The sequence below is a fragment of the Hemicordylus capensis genome, chromosome 5 (assembly GCF_027244095.1).
Source record: "Hemicordylus capensis ecotype Gifberg chromosome 5, rHemCap1.1.pri, whole genome shotgun sequence".
In the NCBI taxonomy this organism is placed as follows: domain Eukaryota; kingdom Metazoa; phylum Chordata; class Lepidosauria; order Squamata; family Cordylidae; genus Hemicordylus; species Hemicordylus capensis.
The window spans coordinates 182,260,280-182,283,484 of record NC_069661.1 but is presented as its reverse complement, the minus strand read 5'-3'; the positions used below and the strand labels follow the sequence as shown (position 1 = coordinate 182,283,484).

General features: G+C 43.5%; 1 long non-coding RNA gene across 1 annotated transcript; it reads left to right on the top strand.

The window, feature by feature from the left end:
• Window positions 1–7,936, top strand: LOC128326542 (uncharacterized). Its single transcript, XR_008308106.1, has 4 exons — window positions 1–72; window positions 5,263–5,423; window positions 6,200–6,310; window positions 7,789–7,936. It is a non-coding gene; the product is annotated as an uncharacterized LOC128326542 (long non-coding RNA).
• The last annotated feature ends 15,269 nt before the right edge of the window (window positions 7,937–23,205 follow it).

Below are 23,205 nucleotides of genomic sequence, written 5' to 3'. Positions count from 1 at the left end.
TCTGGAACTTCTCACCTGGACCCTTTGAAAGAGCTGCACTGGCTGCCAATTTGTTTCCAGATCTAAATCAAGGTGCTGGTTATTACCTTTAAAGCCCTTAACCATTTGGGCTCTGGATACCTGAGAGACTGCCTACCTTGAGGGTTTCTGCCCACCCAACATGTTTGTCAGAGAGGTCTTTGTTCCATGTGCTGACTTTGAGACAGGCTAAGTTGTTGTGCACGCAAGACAGGGCCTTCTATGTTGCTGTCCCCAGCATCTGGAATGCTCTCCCAGTGAATGTCTGCTCTTTGACATCCATGGCTGGTTTTTTGTTTTTGTTTTTGTTTAAAAAAAACGAAATACCTTTTTATTTGTTCAGGCTCTTGCCCTTTAGGGGAAGACAGGCCTCTCAGTTCTCCTCTTCTGTTTGACTTTTTAAAATGGTGGTTGTGGTTTTTTTGTGTTTTATGGTTTTTACTGTTTAACTGATTTTAAGGTTATAAATGTGATTTTTATGGAGTTTTATTGTATTTTAACGTCATAAGCTACCCTGGGATGTCTTATGAAAGGCAGTATAAAAATTGAACAACAAATAAATAAATAAATATTATTTGTTAACTGTGATAGATAAATATCTGAACCAAACGTAAGAGTAATTGCTGAGAGCAACTGTTAAATACTACAGAAAAAAACACCTTGCTAATTCCAAGGTAAGAGGTTAACCAAGGCAGCCATTTTAAGAGAAAGAAAATATGGATGTGTTCTCCCCAGAAATCTCACAAAATTGCCCAGAGGTCAACACTGCTCTGCCCAGCAGTGTTCAAAATTGTTAGTGTGAAGTTTATTTGGGTCTAATTTGTAACAAAGTTCTACTTTGATTGCAGTCAACAGAATTAGTTTCACTTCAGAATATCAACAGGAGCTGGATCAAGCACAAATTGGTTAGACGAGTAAAGTGTCAACTGTTGAGGTTCTTCACACAATTTTCCCTCCCTATTTCCCTCCCTCAATAAATACTTAGAACACAAAAGCAGATACATGTTTTGGACTAGAGACCAGAACAATATGTTCCAATCACGCACATACAGTTGGTGTTAGCCTAGAGCACTGTTTGAAATGAAATCTGCTTTTGTTCCATAAAAAGGCTTGGACTGAAGAAGTAGCTCAGCCATTTCATTGTATTATTTGTCTTGTGTAATGGTTGATCTCATGTAAACAACATCTGGATAAAAGCAGGGGGCATCTAAATTGCCCATTTTACCCTTTATTCTAACAACATGCAGTTGAAGACCATATTGTTCCTTTTTTCAAAAGCAACTACATGAACTCCCTAAACCCCTATGACAACAACAGCTAGGAAGTGTTTTTGTAAAGCAGCTGTATACAGTCCACTTCAAGCCATGGAAATGAATTGTTATTTTGACAGCTGGGGCAGTGGTGCTGAGATACTAAAAGGCACTTTCTACATCATTAGACACTGCTTCCCCCAACTTATTCACCATTCTCAGTGAAAAGGTACAATCTGGTTTTAGCTATGGTGCTTTCTCCATAGCTTATTTTCTAGTATTAATCACACATGTCTTGGCACATTGTATAAAAATCCATTTTGTCAGGGTATTATATCTGCCAACATAATCATTGCTTTTATCCAACGAGTTCAAAAATCAGCAGACTTCCTCTTTACAAGCATCAGTTAGTCCAAAACACAGTCTCCTTAAATATCACCTGCTGTTTATCAGAAGCATGGTAAATTTCCCCTCTCTATTAACGAAAGGGCCCCTTCTAATGTTGCTTATTGTTGAAGCTACTCTAGCAAAGCTTCTGCACATGTAGTTGAGGTGAAACCCTGTTCTGTAGGGATGTGCATGAACTGGCGCTTGGCTGGCTTTGGGTCTAATTTGGGCAGGGGGATTACCTTTAAGGAGCAGGGAAGGTGCTCACCCTCCCCCCGACATATTTCTCGGAAGTGCAGGTCAACCACTTCCAGTCCGATGCTGAATGGCGTGGCAAGAAGGTATGCTGCCGCCCCGCACCAGCAGTTTTGGAGACAGTGCCAGTGAGGGAAACTTGGTAGGGGGGGATAAGCACCCTCCCTGCTCCTTTAAGGTAACCCCCCACCCACCGAACCGGCCCGAACTCCAGACCTCTGAACTGGTTCGTGTACATCCCTACTGTTCGGCAGTGGCGGAGCTATAACAGGGCAGATTGGTTCAAAGAACTTGAGACACCCAGCTCCTGGGGTCTGCCTGACTCACCCTCACCCTAACGGATCCATTACCCAACAATGAACACAGCTGGGAAATGAGCACCGGGGGCTCACACAGCATTTCTGGGGCTCTGGCCACACCCCCAGCCTATGATGTCCTAAAAGAGTCAGACATATCACACTGCAATGCAAGGACTGGATTTAAATAGGTTACTGGAATTATAGCAATAAATGTTTACGCAGCTTCTCTCTTCATTACTTGAAATAACTAAAAATGAAGCTGCAATTCTTTAAAATAATCAAATACGTCAAATGCAGTTCATGACTACAAATGTCAAATAAACTGCAGCTAATGAGGAGAAGATTGTTTAACGATAAAAGCTCAAATTCTTATTTATTTATTAAGGTTTCTAACTGACAATATTTGCACATGTATATGTTTTGATACTCTATTCCCAGTCCCGTTTTTAATTTAATTTTACTTTAATTTTATTTTCCATTGCATTTTTTGATTGCTGGCCACTGACTGTAATAATAAATCCATTCATTCATTTGCAATTAATTCAGATTTTATAAACAGCGAAGGCCTGTTCATTGCTTATATTGCAAACACCTGTCCAGAAACATTACTTTAACCTTAGAATTCTACAGCTGCCAATTATTATAAGAATGACCTCTGATTTCTGCTGCTCATCAGGTTTGTTCAATTCTGAATAATATTCAGAAGACAGCACTCAGGGGTGGAGCCACCATTGGGCGAACGGGTTCAAAGAACCCAGGCTGCCACCAATCAGGGGCCACGAGCACAGCCCCAGACATGCCCCCCGCATCTGACATCAGACGTGGGGGCATTATTTCGGTCCCAAATGGGGCCACGCGGCCCCATTTGGAGCAGAAATCAGCCTGAGCTGCATTGGGTAGCATGGCCCGAGTGACTCCCTGTATTAAAGGCAGGGAGAGACACTGCTGGTCTCACTGCCAATGCAGTAGGGCTGATCGATCTCCCTCCCAAACAGGGCCACGTGGTCCCATTTAGGAGAGAAATCAGCCCACGCTGCATTGGCAGCATGGCCAGAATGGCTCTCCATGCCTTTAAGGCAGGGAGAGTTGCTTCAGCCCACGCTGCCCAATGCAGCATGGGCCTATCTGCCTTCCAAATGGGGCCGCATGGCCCCATTTGGGAGGGAGACCACGTCCCTCACGTCTGACATCAGATGCAGGGGTGGGGCTAGGGGGCCATGGCAGCGGCTGCACACCAGACATCACCAGCCTCCTTACACTCCTGACAGCACTGGAAAATACATCATGCTTAGATATATTGCCTCATGTATGTGTGTGTGGTAGTGAAGATGTATGGATGGTAGGGGTGTGCACAGACCCAAAATCATGGTTCAATTTGAATTTGGATTGAATTTGAACTGAACCAGGTGTTGCTGAACCAGTTCTGTTGAATCGACCAGCCAGTCTGGTCTGTTTGACCAAACTGGTTCAGTGGTTTGAGTTGCTGTAAAGAGGAATCCGTTGAGTAATCTGGTGGGGGTCCTGGGAAGCTCTAAGGGATGGTGGGAGCAGCAAGAGAAGTTGTTAAAGGGTCTTATCCCCAGTGCAGCTGCTAGCACTGCCCCTCACCCCACTGTCACAGCCCATAGTCTGCCCAGGTGTGCTAATTCCTCTTTTAGCAAGCCACTCATGCAGTGGCAACACTGTTTTGGCCTCTGCACATCCACAGAGGCGGGAACAGCATTGCCACCACATGAACAGCTTGCTGAAAGAGGCATCGGGGAGTGGGAGCTTGGGCAGGCTATGGGCCGCGTCAGTGGGGGTGAGTGGCAGAGCTAGCAGCCTTGCCAGGGGGCAACTCTCTCACTGCCCCCGCCACCTGTTTGATGCCAAACTGGTCAGTTCATTATCAAGTCATCAAGCGAACCTGGTTCAAGGCTGTCTGGATGGATTGATAGATAGTTAGACAAGAACAATGAAGGTAATGTCTCCTGAAATTTATATAAATCAGCCATTAATGCATTTTGGTCAAGTATTTCTCATTCTCCTGAGGAAACCTTTGTCCTAGAAGTTTCACTAACAAGTAGGGATGTGCACGAAAGATATGAAATCCAAATCATAGCACATCCCTTTAAATGGAGGGATTCCACATGTGTTCTGTTTCTGTTGTGTTTAACATTGGGTAGCCTTATGCCCTTGATTGTACCCACATTCAGCCATCCCATGCATAAATTTTTTGGAATTTTTTAAAAATGAAAAATACTTTGTTCACTATATGGCATCATCAAGACAATAAATAAATAAATACATACATACATATATACATACCCTACATGATTTGGAATGGGGTACTTAATGCACCACCTTTCTTTATGTATGTATTTCCCTTGTATACTCTGTTCAGCTGAGGATTGATGAGTTTTGATTAGGAGCATTCTTTTTATTCAATGACAGACATCCTGATCAAATATTTCAATAGTACTACTCAGGGAGTGGTCTAAAGGACTGCTAAATTTCAGTAGGACTTCTTCTAGTAAAACAGTCTGTTTTGCCTTGTTATTAGGGGTGTGCACGAAAAGCAGTTAGGAATCCAAATCGTGCCACATCCCTTTAAAACGGGGGGATTCCACATCCTCTTTAACACAGAGGAAAGTAGGTCCATTTGGAATCACACCGCATCCCTTTAAAATGGAGGGATCTCACATCCCCTTTGACACGCAGAGCAGGTCCGTACCTGCTCCTCTGGTGCTTGCCACCATTTCATTAAGCATGGTGCTCGCCTAGCTATTAGCGCATGCTGGCAGCGCTCTCCTGCAGCTGCCCCTGTGTGAGGCCAGCATGCATATGGCCTCCACTTGTGCTGAAATGCAAATGGCTGCTGCACATGTGCAGAGGCCATGTGCGTGCTGCCAGCTGGGGGAGAGGGCCACCAGCATGAACTAATAGCTGGGATGCCAGCCTGGCTGGCATTGACCACTTCAGGAATTTTAAAAATGGGTTTTAAATACCTGGTGACTTCAGGGGTGATGTGGTGGGGGTGATGCATTTTCTACCTTTTTTTTTTTCATTCCTAGAGCGCTCAGTGCCAGGCTGATACCCCCTGGAAATCAGACTGGTTGGAACAGCTTGATTAACAGGCTATTCCAGTCAATAAAACCAAGGGAGCAAGCGACAGGCAAGGAGGAGGGCTGGAGGAAGCTCCATGCTTTGGAGGATTTGCTGGCTGCCTGTACTGGTAAGTATGAGTTTCTCTGGTAGCTTCTTTTGTTTGTTTGGTGGGAGGGGGTAGAATAGCCCTGCTTGCCCTTACTGATGAGCCACCTCTGCCCCCACCCCTCCACTGACTCATAGTCAGTTTCAGACAGCTTCTGACAACACACCAAAAGTCGAAACTGATTCTCAGAGTTTGGCGGCAAGCACAACTTCCAGGGGGCAGTGTGTAGGAAGATAACACTGGCTGTGTCATTCAAAACCCCCAGTGTTGGCTCTGTCAACCCTACCTGAGCTTCTAGAACTGACACCTGTAACCATAGTTGAAGTTTGTTACAGATGTTGGTACCAGAACCACAGGTAGGGCTGATGGGCTCAGATGACATGGCCAGTGTTGAGTTCCTAACCTCCTCATACTAGCCAGAATCCAAGTAGCATCCCTAGAACCTCTCACAGCTAGGAGCAGGCATGTCACAATATTTCCTTGGTGTGCTTTGCAATCAACTCACAAATTTGAGTCCAGTTTATATGAGAGTGAGGGAATGTATAGCTCATGAAAGCTTTCAAGAAAACATGGAAAAGGCTGCCAGGTTTCCTACTGAATCAAGTAGATATTGATTCAGAAATGAATCTCTGAATACAAAGATATGGGAAAGACTTCCAGAACTTACAACATACACAATATACTGGAGTTGCTTGATATGTGAATTGCAGTCAAAAGTTCTCATGCACATCACTAGAAAGTATGCTTCAAAATGATTTTAAGCACTCTGAATGATTGATGTCAATTTGTTTCCAAAGGACATTCACACAGAGCAGTGGTTGGATGAAGATTTATGATAACTGGGTAAATGAGGAGCCAGATTTCAAATACACTCTCCATTCCAGGAACAGAAAGATAAAGGCAATTGTGTAAGCAACTGATAAGAACGTTTAGCAGTTTTATGGTTTATCTTATTCAAAACTAGGCATGGACTAGCATACTATTTTTTAAAAAGATCTTTCCATCACTCATATAATTCACTTTTCAGTAATGAATGGAAATTTATATGCAAGATAAACACATACTTTTCCCATGTAAGATATTTGCTACACAGCCTGAGAAATCCAATTAATTTAAAAACATGGTCTCATAGAAAATGTGCATTGCTTCTTCTGAGCACTGATTTAGCACATCCAGGACTCACAAGAGCTGTGACCTCTATGATATGTCTGTGCCAATCTTCTGACAGTCTGTAGAATGGCCTGAAGAATCAAGTCTGAAGGAGCTGCACAGCATAAAGATCTATGAAATCCTAAACTGCACATTGCACTTTCTCCATGGCACTACTTGGTGCGCTATTTGTCTTTATAATACAACATCCACATGGGAGCAGTAGAATCGCTATACAAACGTGCCTGTGAATGAATAACAATCACCAAGCAGTCAATATCGAGGTATCTTCCGTACTGGCCATAATGTCTAAAATATTATTGGGAAAGCCCTTGGAGCTTGATTCCCTCACCCAGATTCCCCTCCCCTTAAAATATTTGGGAGGCTTAGGCCTGCTGGACTCTCCCTGAGTTTAAGGCCTGCTGTAAAATGTATATATGTGCCAGCTATGTTCACCAATTTTTACAAAATGTACAGACTGCCATTTCATGCAATTGAAGCATTCAGTTAAATGACTTCTATTTAAAAGCTTCTTCCCATAAGGCATTTAATCCTGCATACTTTTACTCTAGACAGCATGGTTGTCTAAGGTTGTTTCTGCTAAATCCTTGGCTGACTTGAGTTGACGCCATCTTGTTGATTTCAGCCTAATGAGCTAATTTTGCCTCCAGTCTCACAACAAGAATTGATACTACACTGCACCCATGTGGGGGATATTGGCTGAAATAGTGAATTTGAATGCCAAAATGGAACATATGAAATCCAAATTCAAATCCCAGTTCAGCCATGAAGCTCAATGAGTAGCCTTGGACAATTGTGTATCTTATCCTATTGGGGTGCTGAGGATAAAATGAGAGAACCTCATACATGGTGCTTTAACGTTCTTGGAGGAAAGGTCGAGATACACATGAAATACATTAATAGACTAAAATGAATCTCCTCAGAGTCTAGTATATGTGCCCTGCCATTATATCGTGCTTATATCAGGGCATAATAATAATGGAGTGAGCCCTGGGACAAACACTGAAGATGAGTCCCTGCCCCCCGCTTCTTTAGAGATGTGTGAACAGGAGAGTAAAGCTCAAGCTAAACCCAAACAGTGGATATCTTCCTCCCTCAAAGGCCCATTGACATTTGCCCCCCCCGCTTCAGTTACATCTATGCCCCTGACTTATAACTGTGTAAAATGCTCCCCAGTTGTTTGGGAGCATTAGATAGCATGGACTTCTGTTTATAGATCTGCTTAGCCAGCCTTTTGCACCAGTGTGAAGACACAGAAGAAGAAGGAAAGGAGAAGCACTACCCCCAAATGTGATGCTCAGAAACAAGTTTATTATGGCAATATGTCTAATGTATATCTCCTCTAAGTTAATCAGCATAACAAGTTTGCCTAAATTTGCTTGCACTTGGAGACAATTAGTTGAAATGCATTTTGGATATTACATCGCACAATACATTTCTATTTTCTTTGTTTTATACCTGCTTTTCTCACAAACACAAAGCAATCTTATATAGATTTAACAAAGAGTTTATTCAGAAATAACTCCATTTTCTCCTCCTTTCCCTCCCTTTTCCCTTCATTTGACTCCACCACCCACAATCTCTACAGGATCCCTGCTGGGGCAAATTTCTAAACAACATAACATAAATGATACTGGATAGAATACAACAGCCTTGCCACCTTTTGTTTGTATGTTGATTTTATTAAAAGACCCAGAGCGGAATGGAATTCCCCAGATATTCTGTGAAGCTATTTGCACAAACAGCCTAACCCAGGCTAAGGCATCCCAGCCTGAGTGAAGCTGCTCGTGTGGAGTGTCAAGATCACTCCTGATCCTGGCACTCCCACCCAGCCTAAACTTACTAGGGATGTGCAAAGTGGCTAACCCTTGAGCCAGTTTGCCATTGAACTGGTCCAGCTCTAGGGTGCACCCGCAAGCTGGACTGGGCCCGAATCCCTGAGCCGGCTCAAGGCCAGCTCAGGGGTTCTAACGTGGTTTTTAAATTTTAAATAAAAAACCACTCACCACTTCCAGGGGGCACTGCCACGGTTGTAAGGGGCCTCCAGAGGTTCCACATCCCCCAACGGCCTCCCCCGGTCTCAAAATGGCCTTTGGGGAGGTTTTTTTGGCCTGTTCTGGACCATTTTCAGTCCGTTCTGGGCCTTTCTGCATTGGCAGTGCCCATTTTGAAAGCCACAACACATGGGCATGACCTGGGCATGCAAATAGCCTGTGTGCAAGCATGCACGGCAGCCTTCAAAATGGTCATCATGAGCCAGGAGAGGCCAGAAAGGCCCGAAAATGAGTCAAACCACCCCAGAAAAGACCGGGGAAGGCCAACAGGGGGAGAGGAAAGCTTCAGAGATACCCTTGCAGTGGCAGCAGTGGCAGCACCCTCCAGAGGTGGCAGAATAACCCTGGCCCCAGTGGTGAGTTAATTTTTTAAAAAAACATTTTGAAACCTGGACTGGCTCAGAGCCAGCAAGAGGGTTGGGGGTTGGCTTGAGGTTGAGTCGAACTGGGCCTGCTTTGGCTCAAGGGTGAACCCTTGAGCCCGCCCAGTTCGATGGCGAACTGCCTTGACCTCGCACATCCCTAAGCACATCGGAAGCAAACTGGGAGGCAGATTGTGTGCATGGAGGCAGGCAGGAGCCTTACTCCCCACCAGCCCTCCCCACTACAGCTCATTTGGTCATGTGTATGACCTCCGCAAATGCTCCCCAAAAGTAGCTCTCAGTTGTGATGCCATGTTATGGTTGGAAGGAAAGGAACTAGTTCTATTTTCTCGCTTCTGAAGCTGTAGGGCAACTGACAGGAGGTGTTGACATGAATATTTAGAAGCTGTTGTGCCTCGTGGTAAGCAGTCATTTGTTGACAAAGTTGTTCACCATAGGAGCAGGTTCAAAAACATACTTTATAAATTATTATTGCACCTCAGCAATCAGACACATTCAGATAACCCAGACCTTTCCAATGGTCTGTGGGATTTTATGAGTACATTTTTTGCCAACTCTTTCTTCTGCTGTGCTTTGAACATTCATTGCCCTCACAGTACTCCACAAGGATTCGTTAGCTGATATGGTTCCTCATAGGAAATCATCCATGGGTTGATCATTTTTTCTCCTGTATTCCCTTGCTTTCAGTGCTTCATATCAGGCCAGAAACACTCTTGGACTTCAGTGGGCTTTTGATCAGCCCCACAGAAGCATCCAGCACCCTAAGGGAACTAGCTACATAGTCTTTGCTTCCCAATTATATATGAAAATAATGAATACATGGGATGATTTTGAAAAGCTGGGGAAGAGAAATGCTCTATAGATTATTTCAAAAGTTTAGAAAACAGAAAGAGAGAAAGAATTCTGGAAATAGTGAAGCTGCTTGACACATAACCAAGTTTTCTATCACATTTTGCTCCAAAGTATAAAACAGAAATATAACCTGTGATACTGCTTGCTATTTCCATATCAATAGAAACCTTGCACCTGGCTGGGATGATTTGGTGTCAAGGCCCTTAACAAGACATTGAGAAACGTGCTCCATATAGCCTCTGGACATGGACAAAGTACAAACACAGAGGACACATTCAGCACAGGAAAAGTAAAGACAGTGAGTGACATGATGCTGAGATGAACGGAGCCAGAATGCTCTATGCTGGGGCTGCAGCAGAACTGAAAGGCAGCCCAGACATTTCTAAAAACCAGTGGCTGTACATGCAGAGTTACCAAATTTATCCCCATTCATAATGTTGCTTGCACAGTTGCCAATTTTGTAAACTGCTGGGGCTGCCTTCCGTCTCCTCTGCAGCCTGAACATGGAGCGTTCTGGCTCCATCAGCCTGCACTAGGGATGTGCACGAACCTGTTTGGAGGCCCTTTTATGGGTTCCCGAACAGATTCGAACCCCGGGGCCAGTTTGAAGTTTGAAGGCCCCGGGGGTGGCGTTTTAAGGGTGGAGTAGGGTGCACTCACCCCTCCCGTCACTCCCTCCCCCCCGCCGGTGCTCCTTCCTGTTAAAAATCTTCAGGGTGGCAGTGTACCTCCCTGCCACCCCTTCCCCATATGCTGCCGCCCCAAAGATTTTTAACAGGAAGGAGCACCGGTGGGGGGAAAGCAGTGGGAGGGGTAAGTGCCACCCCCGGGGCCTTCGAACCGTGGAGGCACAGTTCTGTACACATCCCTAGCCTGCACATCATGTCACCCAGTATATTTGGGGTAGCCAAACATTCCAGCAGAATCTCTAATAGGGCTGAAAAACATGTTAGGGATCTTAGCTTTCCTTTTTCCAGGAGAACGAAGTGCCTCAGAATGATATGCATGACATGAGCATTTGCACATCCTTGTCGACGTTAGCCTTTCCCTTTATGTACTATGGCTGCCACCCTTTAAAGGTATCATTGTTGATTCTCTATGAGTTTTGGTCAATTTGTTGATCAGTCTGTTGATTAAATTTGCATATGGATACAAATAATAGTTCCAAAGCAATTGTGTTCCATCCCCCCACCCCCAATTAGAACAGGCATAATCTTAGAAGAGACATTTACTTCTATACAGAGAAAATGAGGATGCTTTATTTGTTTATTTACTTTTACATTTCTATCCCACTGTTTCTCTGAGGAGTCCAGAGCAGTGGTTTATGTTTAACCTCACAATAACCCTGTGAGGTAGGTTAGGCTGAGAGATACATGACTGGCCCAGAGTCACCCAGTGAGTTTTATGGCTGAACAGGGATTTGAACCTGGGTCTTCCCGGTCCAACTTCAATCCCAACATTTTAACCACTACACCATGCTGGCTCTCAACTGATTTCTTTTAAGATGATGCTTGCCATTCTCAGCTTTTGTACTCATAATACTTTTTTTAAAAAAGTCTGATTAATCAGGAACACCTTTATAGTTAACTAATAACTACATATAGTTAGTTATAAACTAACTATAAACAATTGTTTTAGTTGGTTAACCTAACAAATTAACTGATTCAATGTTGCCACAAGCTTTGAAGATGTTGCCCTCTCTTGGTAAGCCTCGGGGGAAAATTATTTCTCTCAACTTGTAAGATAGCAATGTTCTCTGAACCCACTTCCAAATCTATTTCAGATCTTGTGGCACTCCAATGATGTCACTGCAAGCTGATCTCTCAACAGGGTCCAATCCCTCCTTAACTCTCCTGGTGGACCTCTTCTTCACCTTCTTGTCCATTCTCCCAAACCTATTCCTCTCCACACTTATTCTTGCTGCATCAACAAGGTAGGCTACTGGGAGGACTTAAATTCTTCTCCAGTTTGAATTTTAACCTGAGTCAGAGAAAAACTTTTGCAATCAAAATGTTTACCTCCTATTCAGGTGAGCATTCCGAGCTCACCTGAATGTGTTGAGATAAAATTTAGGTCCATTTGTTGCAGCATATTCTTGTCAGACTACCAGTGGAACAGGGAGTAGTGGACCGGTTTGACCTTGGAGAATGTCTGCAGAACTCAGGGAATGGAAAAGACGGAAAGTATTTTCACACCATAGAAGAGATAGCAGCCTAGAGGTAATGTCAGAGGATATTAACTGTGCTAACACATTCATCAAAACTATGAGAGGCTAACAAATTCTGGAGGTCAAATTGCAAATCTTTTTAGCAAAAATTAAGCCTTCATTTTACAAACAGAATGATTTCAAGCTAGAAAATATATAGAAGGAAAGCATAAAGTGAAGACTGCTTGGAAGCAGAAGACATCTCTGGACCTTAATCCAGCCTCCCAGCAGCTGCTGGGAGGAAAAGAAATAGGAGGTCTCAGCCTCTCTTTGCCTTTCAAGATAATTGATGGGCAGAAGGATTTCTCCTCATTCAACAAAGCTTATGGCATCACCTGTCACTTGCCCATATTGGCTGACACTGTGCAAGGTTCCATCAGCCTAGGAATGGCTTGTTTGTGCAGTTTTTGTTTTTTGTTTTTAAAATTATTTTGCATTTATATACCGCTTTTTAGGTGAACCTCCCAAAGCGGTTTACAAAAAACTTAGACAAAAGAAGTGAGACTAAGGCCCACGTAAATATGTAAATGTGTGGCTTGATATATTGTTCTTTGTTTATCTTCCCCTCAGAGCAATATAGTCCCTGGTTGCTCTGTGGTGGCAGCTGGGAGAGGGAGGGGCCACTTCAGCTGGGACATGGTAGCTAAATGGTGGCAGCTCCCCACCCCCACCCCTCTCCTCCCCTAAGAAAAGATTGTCCCTGGTTGCTCTGTGGTGCCTGTTGGGGGAGAGAGGGGCCACTTTAGCACTCACCTGTGCTAATGAGTGTGCAATAGTCATTGGAAATCATGGCCCTCTATCATGCAACTGAATTTGCAGAATTGTTCTGTCTTACACAAGAGTGATCCTGCAGAACTTACTCCATCCCTAGGCTGATGGGCCTTGCACAGTATGTCAGCCACTTTTTGTCCAATCCCTCAATTTGTGTAAAGATGCCATATTCAAGCACTTAATATCTTGGTTGCATTGCTGAGTACTCAAATGGGGGGAAAAACATGCCATGCATGCTGCTTAAAAAAAGTAGTCTCAAAGCTCAAGAGAAACTTCTTTAAAGAAGTTTAAAGAAGAGTAACCAAATGGTGTGAGAATCAGAGAAGGCAGACTTTCAAGCAGCTCCTGTTAATGTTCACACCGATGAAAATTCTGCATTCCTCAAGCTTTTACACAGCACACATAATCAGTGAGACCTCACAGTTTAACAAAGCATCAATTCTTCTGGGGTCAACTAGATATGACATTAAGTATATTATAGCATTTCTGTCCTCATAATTCTTTCTTTTCTTTTCTTTTTTAAGATATAGCTGCCAAAAACTGATATTTGCTCTGTAAAAGAAGCTGCTAGGTGTGCCCAGAATAAATAGCAGTTTCTGGAGGAGACTATTTTTGTCAAGAAAACAAGGCAGGAGAAAGGGATAACACCCCCCGCCATACACACACACACACGCACGCTGTGGCCCTAATCTGCATTCAGGGCACTATGGCTGCTTTATGAAAAAGCTTTCCAAAGATAAAAATGCAATAACATTATTACCATGCTTGCTCCCACCAGCGATGCAACCTATACCTGTAGTTGTGCTTTGGGGATAGCTGGTGGGAATGTCTCAAAACCATACCTGAAAGCATGAATAACAAACAGACCATAGTCTGGATAGAGGCAAAACAATGTTAGTGTACCCTGGAGGTTAAAAAAACCTCAGACGCAAGACTTTTGAAACAAAGAAACAAAGCTGATTTGTAGAGCAGAGGTACAATGTGAATGGCGGTCATCACTGGCAACCTTGATACAATTGCAGTTGTGCAGGGGCTGAAGGTGGCTCCCAGCAGGAGTGTGCACAAAACCGATTGGCCCAATTCAGTTCACGTCTGAATTGGACCCGGACCGGGCCAGTTCGATCTGGCACCCCTTTGAAATCCCCCCTAGTTTAGTTCAGTTTGGGGGGCGGTTTGCAAATAAATTTTTTTAAAAATTGTTTTATAACTCCCTTCCTTCAGGGGTTACTAGCACGGCCACAGGGGGACCCTCCAGAGGCTCCCCCCCGGGCTCCAAAATTGCCACCTCACCCAGTTTAGGTGCTCTTCGGCCCATTCTTGGCCTCAACCCCATCACAGTGGCCATTTTGTAGGCCACCACACATGCCTAATGGGCCTCTGTGTGGCCTGGGTCATGACCTTTTTGACCTCGAACCTGTTTGCATACCCCTAGCTCCTAGGACAAGATGGAGATAGGGAGTGTAAAAGTCTAACATGCAAATAGAAAGCAGGGGGAGGAACAGAGTAAAGAGAGGGGCAGTAAAGAAGGAGCTAGAGTAAAGATGGAACAGCAGCTTTAATACCTGCTGCTGACACAAAAAAGGGGTTATTTGCTCTGGGGAAGAATTGGGATTTTGGTCAAAAGGGTTTTTGCCAAAGCATCAGGCAAGGAGAAGCAACAAGATGCCTGGTTGACACCAAATTCCAAGGTCTGTGACACTCTGCCCACCTACAACTAGCAAAAAAGAAGAGCTCTGTAGTTAGTTCATGTCAACTCTACTCAGGGAATGGCTCCGCCTCAGTTCCTCATGGTTTTGCTCCAAATTCGCCCCTCCTACCTTAGGTTTGTGTTTGGGGTCTTTACATCTGAATGCTGCACTGGAGTCCCAGCAAAGTCTAACCAGAGCTGAAGGAGGAAGCTCCTCCCTTACTGCAGCAGTGATTGGCTGCCGAGGCTGTCCTTCATTCCAAAAGGAAGCCCACACAGTAAGTTCCCCAACCTGCGCAGTCAGTTCCCCCCCTCTCTACAGTCTCTCTGACTGCAGATCGTGTCTGCAGATCATGCTGGTTACATCTGAACACGGACAGGTAACTGTGTGGAGTGGGGGAAACTGCTGATCCATTGGACCCTCAGTTCCACATTACATGTGAATGTGGCCAAAACTTTCTTTTCTGAAATGTTTCAAAGGCAGGGGAACATGGAATTTAAAAAAAAAATGAATGAGAAGATTCCAGTTCTTTCAGGATCTTGCAGGAAATGGGTGGATGGCCATTATTCAGATTGACGCCAGAACAAAATGGCCCCATTGTAAAAAGGCCCTATAATAATCTACATAACTGAGTTGGAGGACCTGGTTCTTGATGCAGGAAGGGTACTTCAAGCATCTAGAAGCGGTCTTTGTTTAAGACCTGCAGCTGTGTCCAGAACTGCAGCTTCATTATGAATACCAGGAATTTAGAGTGGGTGCTTCACCTTTTTGAATGGCTTGATACCAGTTCAGGTTTGCATGACACAACTGTTTGACCCAAATGGAGGCCAGCTTCCCTCCAAGCACAAAGTGCTTGGATTAGCCTCGCTTCTCTTAGAAGCCAAAGGTTCCAGGAGAAGGGGAAGGGGAGGCTGTCTGGCAACAACAAAGTTAATGTTAAGCCTATTTTATCCTTGTCATGGGGTACTCTCTCTTGCCACAATAGATCAGAACTGTGAAAGCTCTAGACCAGGGTTTCTTAACCTTGGGCCCCCAGATGTTGTTGGACTACAACTCCCAGAATCCCCAGCCACAAAGGCCATGTCTGGGGATTCTGGGAGTTGTAGTCCAACAACATCTGTGGGGCCAAGGTTAAGAAACCCTGCACTAGACCATCACTGATCATATATTATGCTCACAGAAAGGAAAGAGGTTAAAAAAAGGCCTCAGTAGTCTTGAACATATATTATTTACCCCTTTTTATGGTGTTATCATGCAAGGTCTCACAATCTACAGGGTTTAAATATGGTTTTAAACAAGATAATCTTGTTATTAAAAAAATGTTTATGAGAGTTTTCCTACAATAACACATTCAGCTCTCTCTTTTTAGTTCAAGTTCATTCACCAGAAGTGGAATATCAGGTGCGTGTTAATCACTCCAGCACCTTTTAAGCAGTCTCTGAAAAGTGAAAAACCCCACCTCTGCTGGGATTACCATTCACTTCTACATTGTGCTGATTTTATAATAGCACATCTGCTTATCTTTCTAATAATGCTTTAATGAGAGCAACTTTTGTATTAGTTCACACTTGTACATGCCTGCTAAAGGAATAAAAACCCACTCTCTTGCCAGCCCATTAGTTCATTTGCTCCCATTCTGTCAAATTCATTCCTTTTAGGTATGAAGTAGAAACCTGTTCTTTTGAACATGTAGTTGCTCTATATATATTAATGCTGGCATACCAGCATTTCCCATGGAAACCTCTATCTACTTTTCTTTATTGTTGTGGCACTGGAGACGGATGCTCTGACCTTGGCCTTGACAGAGACATAGTGGGTCTTTGAGCACCAGAGTACAGCTTCTGCACTACCTTAGCAAAAGTGCTTTTTCTCCCCTGCCAAAAAGTGGAATAGAAAGTGGAATAGACTAGATAATCCCTGCTAACAGGGCAAAAGAGGCACTTTTTAATTACTGTCCCTGTTCAGTTCAGCATCGTGTCTCTCCCAGCAGCTGTCACTGGTGTCTCCTTGTGTTTCTTATTCTATTGTGAGCCCTTTGGGGACAGGGAGCCATTTTCTCATTCTTTTCCTCATCCCTTTTGCTTTGGGAACTTTTTGTTGAAAGCAGTAGCGGTAGCAACAACAGTCACTGGTCATGTTCAAGAAAGAGTTACAGAGGCCATTCACACAATCAAAAACTGTGTTCTACCCAGGTTTGGGAGTTGTGTGTGATCCCAATTTTCAGTTTTGTGGAAGCAAGGTAGTAGAGAAACATGAGTAACTTTGTCTCTTACCTTGCTTCCACACAACTGAAAATTGGGACCACACACAGCTCCCCAACCTGGGTAGAACAGAGTTTTTGATTGTGTGAAAAACCTCAGTGTTTTCAAAGCATGAAAAACAGGCCAAGTTGGTTTGCAGACAACATATTGATTTAGATCGTCAAGAGGCTTTAAGCTCTGTCTATAATAAAGTTAAGGCTTGGAGGCTGACCCTCAGTTCAGAACCAATGAACGATCTCCCCGCCTTGTCAGTATTTAAATATCAGAGAGAATTTTCAATGATTAGATTTAATTAATTTATTTAGTTAATTAATTTAATTTATATACCTCCTAATATAGAAATCTCTTTTGTCTGCACTGTTGGAGGGCAGGTTTAACAAAATTCCATACCACGACCATACCTGTCCATGTGGTGTGGCAGCCGTTGAAACTGTGGGAGATGGGTTGTTTTGTTTTGTTTTGTTTTGTTTTTGTATTGTTCGTTTTGTGAGCTCTGTAGTAAGTTAATAATTCCTCTTGTATTACAGTTCCCAAGGCATGCTGATGAATTGTATATATAATATTTATTTTCAGATGAGCAACCAGCAGTTATTTATAGTGTAGCTATAGTGAGCAGTGGCATGAAGTTTACACCATGAACTAATTATTGATTCTATTTATTTCCAAGTGAGTAATTTGGATTATTGAAGAATTTTGTGTGTGTTTAAATTTACTTTGACCAATTGACTTGTTTTGAAGTTTAGTGTGTATGTATGATATTCTTGCTTCCTGGCCATAGACTGTAATAGACTTTACAAAGTGTGAAATGGGCCACAGGGCCAGCTCCAGGTTTCAGGGAGCCCTTGGCAAAACTGCCTTTATGGGCCCACTCCTATTTTGGGTAGGCTCCAAAAGAGTCATTCGGCCACTACACAAAGGCTATGATGTGGTCTAAGGGATCAGCAGCTAATGCCCTGAGTCCTCTGCAGCAGTCTAATGATGCCAATCCCTGACACTGGCCTTGCACCTACAAGTCCCCACCCTGACCAATCTACAAGGACTGCCTTCTTCCACACAAGCTTGCCCATATGCTGAGCCTTCTCTGAGCCCTCAGAGCCTTCTCCAGGACCCTGCCTAGTCTCAGGCAGGGACCCGTGACAAAGTTTTATCTGTGGGGACAACCGTCCTTGGAATGCTTTTCCTAAGGAAGCTCACTGAGCCCTAAAGTTGTTTCCTTTTGGCCACCAGGCGAAGACCTTTGTATTTGCCCAGGCCTTTTGGATTCTGCCTTTGTTTGAACTAGGGATATACAGAACATTCCAAGTCAGAATGTTTTGAGCTTGGGACATGCAGTTTTGAGAGTTCCAAGCTTGGAACAAAACACCCCTGTTCCAAGCTCGGAATGGAACAAGCCCATTCCGTTCAGAACGTTCTGAGTGTAACGGCTTAAAAAACCCAAAAAGTTGATCGTGAGAGGGTGGTGCTGGGGGGCGCGAGAGGTACCTTTAACATTAAATTAATCCAAGCTCCGACACGTAGCTTTAAGTTAAATTAATTGAAACTCTCTTTAACATTAAAGTCATTGAAAGTCTTCTTAGTTACCAGCCGTCATGTGCCAGGCTGGCATGGCAAGCCACCACACTCCAGCTGCCATCCAACACGGAGGTGGCAGTGCACATGTGCAGAGGCCAGATGAACTCCAGAAATGTGCAGCCACCACTGCCACTGTTTGGGATGCAGCATCAGAGGCTTGCAGTGCCAGCCTGGTCATTTCCGCTGGTAACTAAGATGAACTTTAATGTTAAAGGTACCGTAAAAGAGCTTCAATTAATTTAACTTAAAGGTACCTGTAAGTGCTTGGATTAATTTAATTTAATGTTAAACGTACTTCTCACTGCACTGTGGTGCCACCCAGTCACTACCTTAACTTTTTTTTTTTTTAAGCCAGAACACTTGGAACATTCCAAATGGAATGGACTTATTCTGTGGAAACACTGGGTTGCACTGGTGTTCCGGTCAGAATGTTTAGAATGTAAGCCCCGCCCCCCTTGAGAAAATTTTAACCTGAAGGTTAGGACAGAATGATAACAAAGAAATTAAACAATAGATAAAAATGTAGACTTCATTATCCTACAAACCCAAAGCAGGCATGGTTCAACAAAAGCAGCCAGTAATTGTCATATATAGCAGTCTATGGCAGATCTCTGTGACTGTCAGAAACAGGATCCTAAACTAGATGGGTCTTTGGTCGAATAGGGCTAGCTTCTGCCTTAGCCCCACACATGGAGGAAAGACATGTTCATCAGTACTGAAAAAAGGCACCTTGCAAATGAGAAGAGGGGCCTCAAATGACCTCTCCTTTGGGCCTCTCAGAGTTCTAAAAGAGTCCTGAGGAAAGCTTGTATTTTTATTGTGGCATCTGGGCCAGATGCCACAATAGAAGAAGAAATGTTAGCCATAAAAAACTGAGGAGTAAAAGCAAAATGGTTCCCTTCACTACAACAAAAATGAACGTGCAATTATCTGTCCAGGATTCTTCCAAAGGATCTGAACCTTTTGGGACATGAATGCTTGTAATGAACTTCAAAAGTAAAAACACACTAATACCTATGCCTCACTGAGTGACGAACCCAAGTGCACAGAGATTAACAGCACATTTTTTTAAAAGCCTCTAAACCTCTGATCTTGAAAATGTTGTGGTAAATGATGTGACCATAGCACAGCTGTCCATTGAACCCCAAACCTGGAAGAAACCCAATTTTAGTGGCTTATTAGCAAGACCATCTGTCCTCACTTCCCAGAGAGCTGTTCAGAGTATCTTTTAATTAAAGATCACAAGAAAGTTTCAAAATGCTGTATTTACAGGCAAGTTCTGGTGAAAGAGTGTGTTGTCTGTGTGTGTGACACAGAGAGAGAGAGAGAGAGAGAGAGAGAGAGAGAGAGAGAGAATAGCCTCTTTCTTAGGGGTGTCCAAACCGGCAGGCCCACTTAGGTTCAAGTCTGAACTGGACCCGAACTGGACCAGGCCAGTTCATTTTTGCCCCCCATCAAACCCCCCTGGTTCGGTTTCGAGGGTTTGTGAACTTTTGGGGGGAGGAAATTCACCTACCTCCTCCGGGGGGCTTCTCCGAGGTTGCAGGGGGTGTCTGTGGAGATTTCCCCTCCCTGCACCGGCCTCTATTATGCAGTAAATCACCCCGTTTAGGGGTTCTTCAGCCCTTTCTGGACCTTCCATTTGTCATGGTGGCCATTTTGGAGGCTGCTGTACATGCCCAGTGAGCTTCTGCCACATGGCCTCAGAGAAGCCCCCCAGAGGGAGTAAGTGGGAAATTTTAAAAAACTTTTGCAACCCCCCCCCCCCACCAAACAGCTGGCGGGGGGGGATTTGGTCTGGGCTAAAACTGAACTGGTGATGGCTTAGTTCAACCCTGGACTGTTAGACCAAACTGGCTCAATGTCGAACTGGTGCAACATCAAGCTGGTTTGCACATCCCTCCTCTTTGTCTTTGTGGGATCCTGTCTTCTGATCTGAATGTCCTGTCTCCTCCTATGCTCAGATAAGTGGAAAATAACTATCGTTAATTTCTCGTGAAGTAAAAGTACTTCCTACATACTCAGATACTCTTCCCTTTATTAGGGAATAATATTCTCTAATATTCCTTTTCTAGGGCTTTACTTTGGTACACATCAACTCTGATTTAGTTCTGACATCTTATCTATGTACAATTTCTCCACAACATAAATTTCAAGTTCAAAGACACACATCATCTGAAAAGTTACACCCAAGCATAATTTGTTTTCTGTTGGAGATGAGTGTACTTTTAGTGCTAAGTATTTTTATTTCAGTGCTAAGTAGCTTTTATTTATTTATTAATGATGGGTGGCTTGAGCATCCTGGAAAGGCAGGATATAAATGTCTACATAAAGAAACCAAGAACCTGCTATATTTTTTTAAACCAGAAATTAACTAAATAAATTCAGCTTATTGTATTTGAATCTCAGTACTTCCATATAAGCTCCATCTTATAACAATACTGGGAACCTCTGATTTGCATTTGCTTAATAGACAGTGATGCTGCACCTTTTAAAGTTATGTCTGTTATGGCTTTCTTATATTTAGTAGGGGGCAGTAACTCTCCCTATTCAACTCCAGCATAGCAGGCCTCCAGTGGCAGCTTCACATGTCACATGACCCCAAAGTCATGTCACATGACCCCAAAGCCCTACTTCCAGAGACAGAAAGGATATGCAGAGATAGGGTGTGTTGTACAAACACACCCAGCCCATCTCTGTATTCTACCCAACTTGTGGTATGGAACCTGACATCTGTCCACTTCTTAGTTACAGATATCTGGTTCTGTACTGCACGTTGGGTTGAATATGCTGAGATTGTCACAGTCACATGACACACCCAATCCTGGCATGTCCTTTCTGACCCCGAAAGTAGGGCATATATGTGTTCCCAGGGCTCCAACCACTTCGCCAAACTTCAGGTGTGAAGCCGCCCTGTGTTTCTTTTGAGATTGGAAATCTCTGTGGGACAGGGAAACACCTTTTCACTATATAATCCACTTTGTGGGCTTTTTTTGGTTGAAAAATGGTTTATAATTTTTGCTGAGATTAGAGTTGTTCCATCCCTGTTGGCTTTTAGGAAACAACTAAAGACACATCTCTTCAGCCAAGCTGTTTAGCTATTTGGTAGTTTTTATGGGTATTTTAATTTGATTTTTTACATGTTTTAATTGTTAAATTTTCTTGGGTTGTTTATTGCTGTAAAACACCTAGAGACTTTGGTAGCGGGCAGTATACAAATATGTTAATATGAATATTCTAAATACTACTACTAATAATATTCAAAGCTAAAATAAATAGGGTGGACCAATTTGAACACGACCACCAATAAAGTAAGAAATATTTCTTAGGAGAGAGCTCTTGTATATTTCCTAGTTATGTAGAGAAGCTTTTCTCACTCCTGAAGTGTCTTTTTGAAGGAGTAAGAGGTGTGATTTTAAAAGGTACAGGGGCTCTGTTCTTTCTTCCATCTAGTCACCCTAACCACCAAGCAAGTGGTGTTGGAATGTATATAGGCTAAGGAAATGCACACTTCACAATGATTGCTTCTCTAGCCTTGAAGCCACAGAATGTTACATTAGAAATTGCTCTAGATTTGAAGCCTGTTTGGTTCCAAAGTTAATAGGTTGTTTCCTGTTCATTTCATGGGAATGGATGGCACTTTTATTCATGGAGGGCTGGGGTGGGAACTCACATGGCTTAGGAAACAACCTATTCCATTCATCTTCACAAGCGTCATCTGGTTCAGGTCATTATCATCTATCCCTGTTTTGCAAACTCCATTAAATATTTTTGAATCTTCTGCCAGGTTTCAGATATTCTATAGAAATAAAACAATCAAAACATTTGACACTTGACAGCATTTAAAGTTCAGTCCCTCGGTTTCAAGAGCACAGGTGGAAAGAAATCTGTGGTGCTAAGCAAGATGCCTTGACAGACTCATTTTTAATGGCTCTCTTTGCTATCTAGAAACAAGCAACCTGTCAGGCACTTCAGCTAAGTCAACGATGAGTCAAATAAAAGGAGCCTTCTTACTTTTTCTTTCAGAAAGACACATTCAAATATGAATATCTTCTTTCATTAAGGCAAAAACACACACACACAATGATCAATTGCTACTAGTCATGTTGACCATACGCTACTTCCAGGTTCAAAGGTGGCAAGCCTCTGGCCGCATTCGCACATAATGTGAAACCAGAGGTAAGTGGGGCATGCAATTCAGATTCTGTTACATCTGAATGCATGCAACGGTGGTTTCCTGGCAAAAGCGATCTGCAGTTTCCTTTGCCAAACTCCAGTTTGAACCTTCCGTTTGTAGTGACTTTTGCTGTAATCATCTGAGGGTTTTTGGCAGCCGCGTATGCCTGAATGTGGACGGCACCATAACTGCATAACTGCGATTGTGTTCACTTTCTGGAGCTGTAATAATAGAGATGGTGGTGCAGACCTGCCTGGGCTTGCGCCTGCTCCATGCCTTCTCTCTAGGCCACCTCGCCAAGCTCTCACCCCACACCTAACAAAGCAGTTGCCCAGCAACAGGGACATCACCACGTCCCATCCCAAACATGTCAGCCTGTCAAATGGCAAAGTCCCACAGGGGCATGCCACCTTCCCACTCTGTCTCTTGCTCTCCACTCCTGGCAAGCAGGAGAGAAAAGAGACAGGATGGCAAGATGGGCACTAAGTGCTTTGCTCTCCAAAAATGAAGTGAGAAAGATGTATGTTCACTAGCACATGCACTCCAGATGGCATCATAAACAGGGTAACCCCATTAAAGCACTGGGATGGCAATAAGGCCAGCAAGACCTGTGTTGGGTTTAAAAGGCAGACCCAACAAGGAATTCTTGAATGGTTTGTACAATTATGT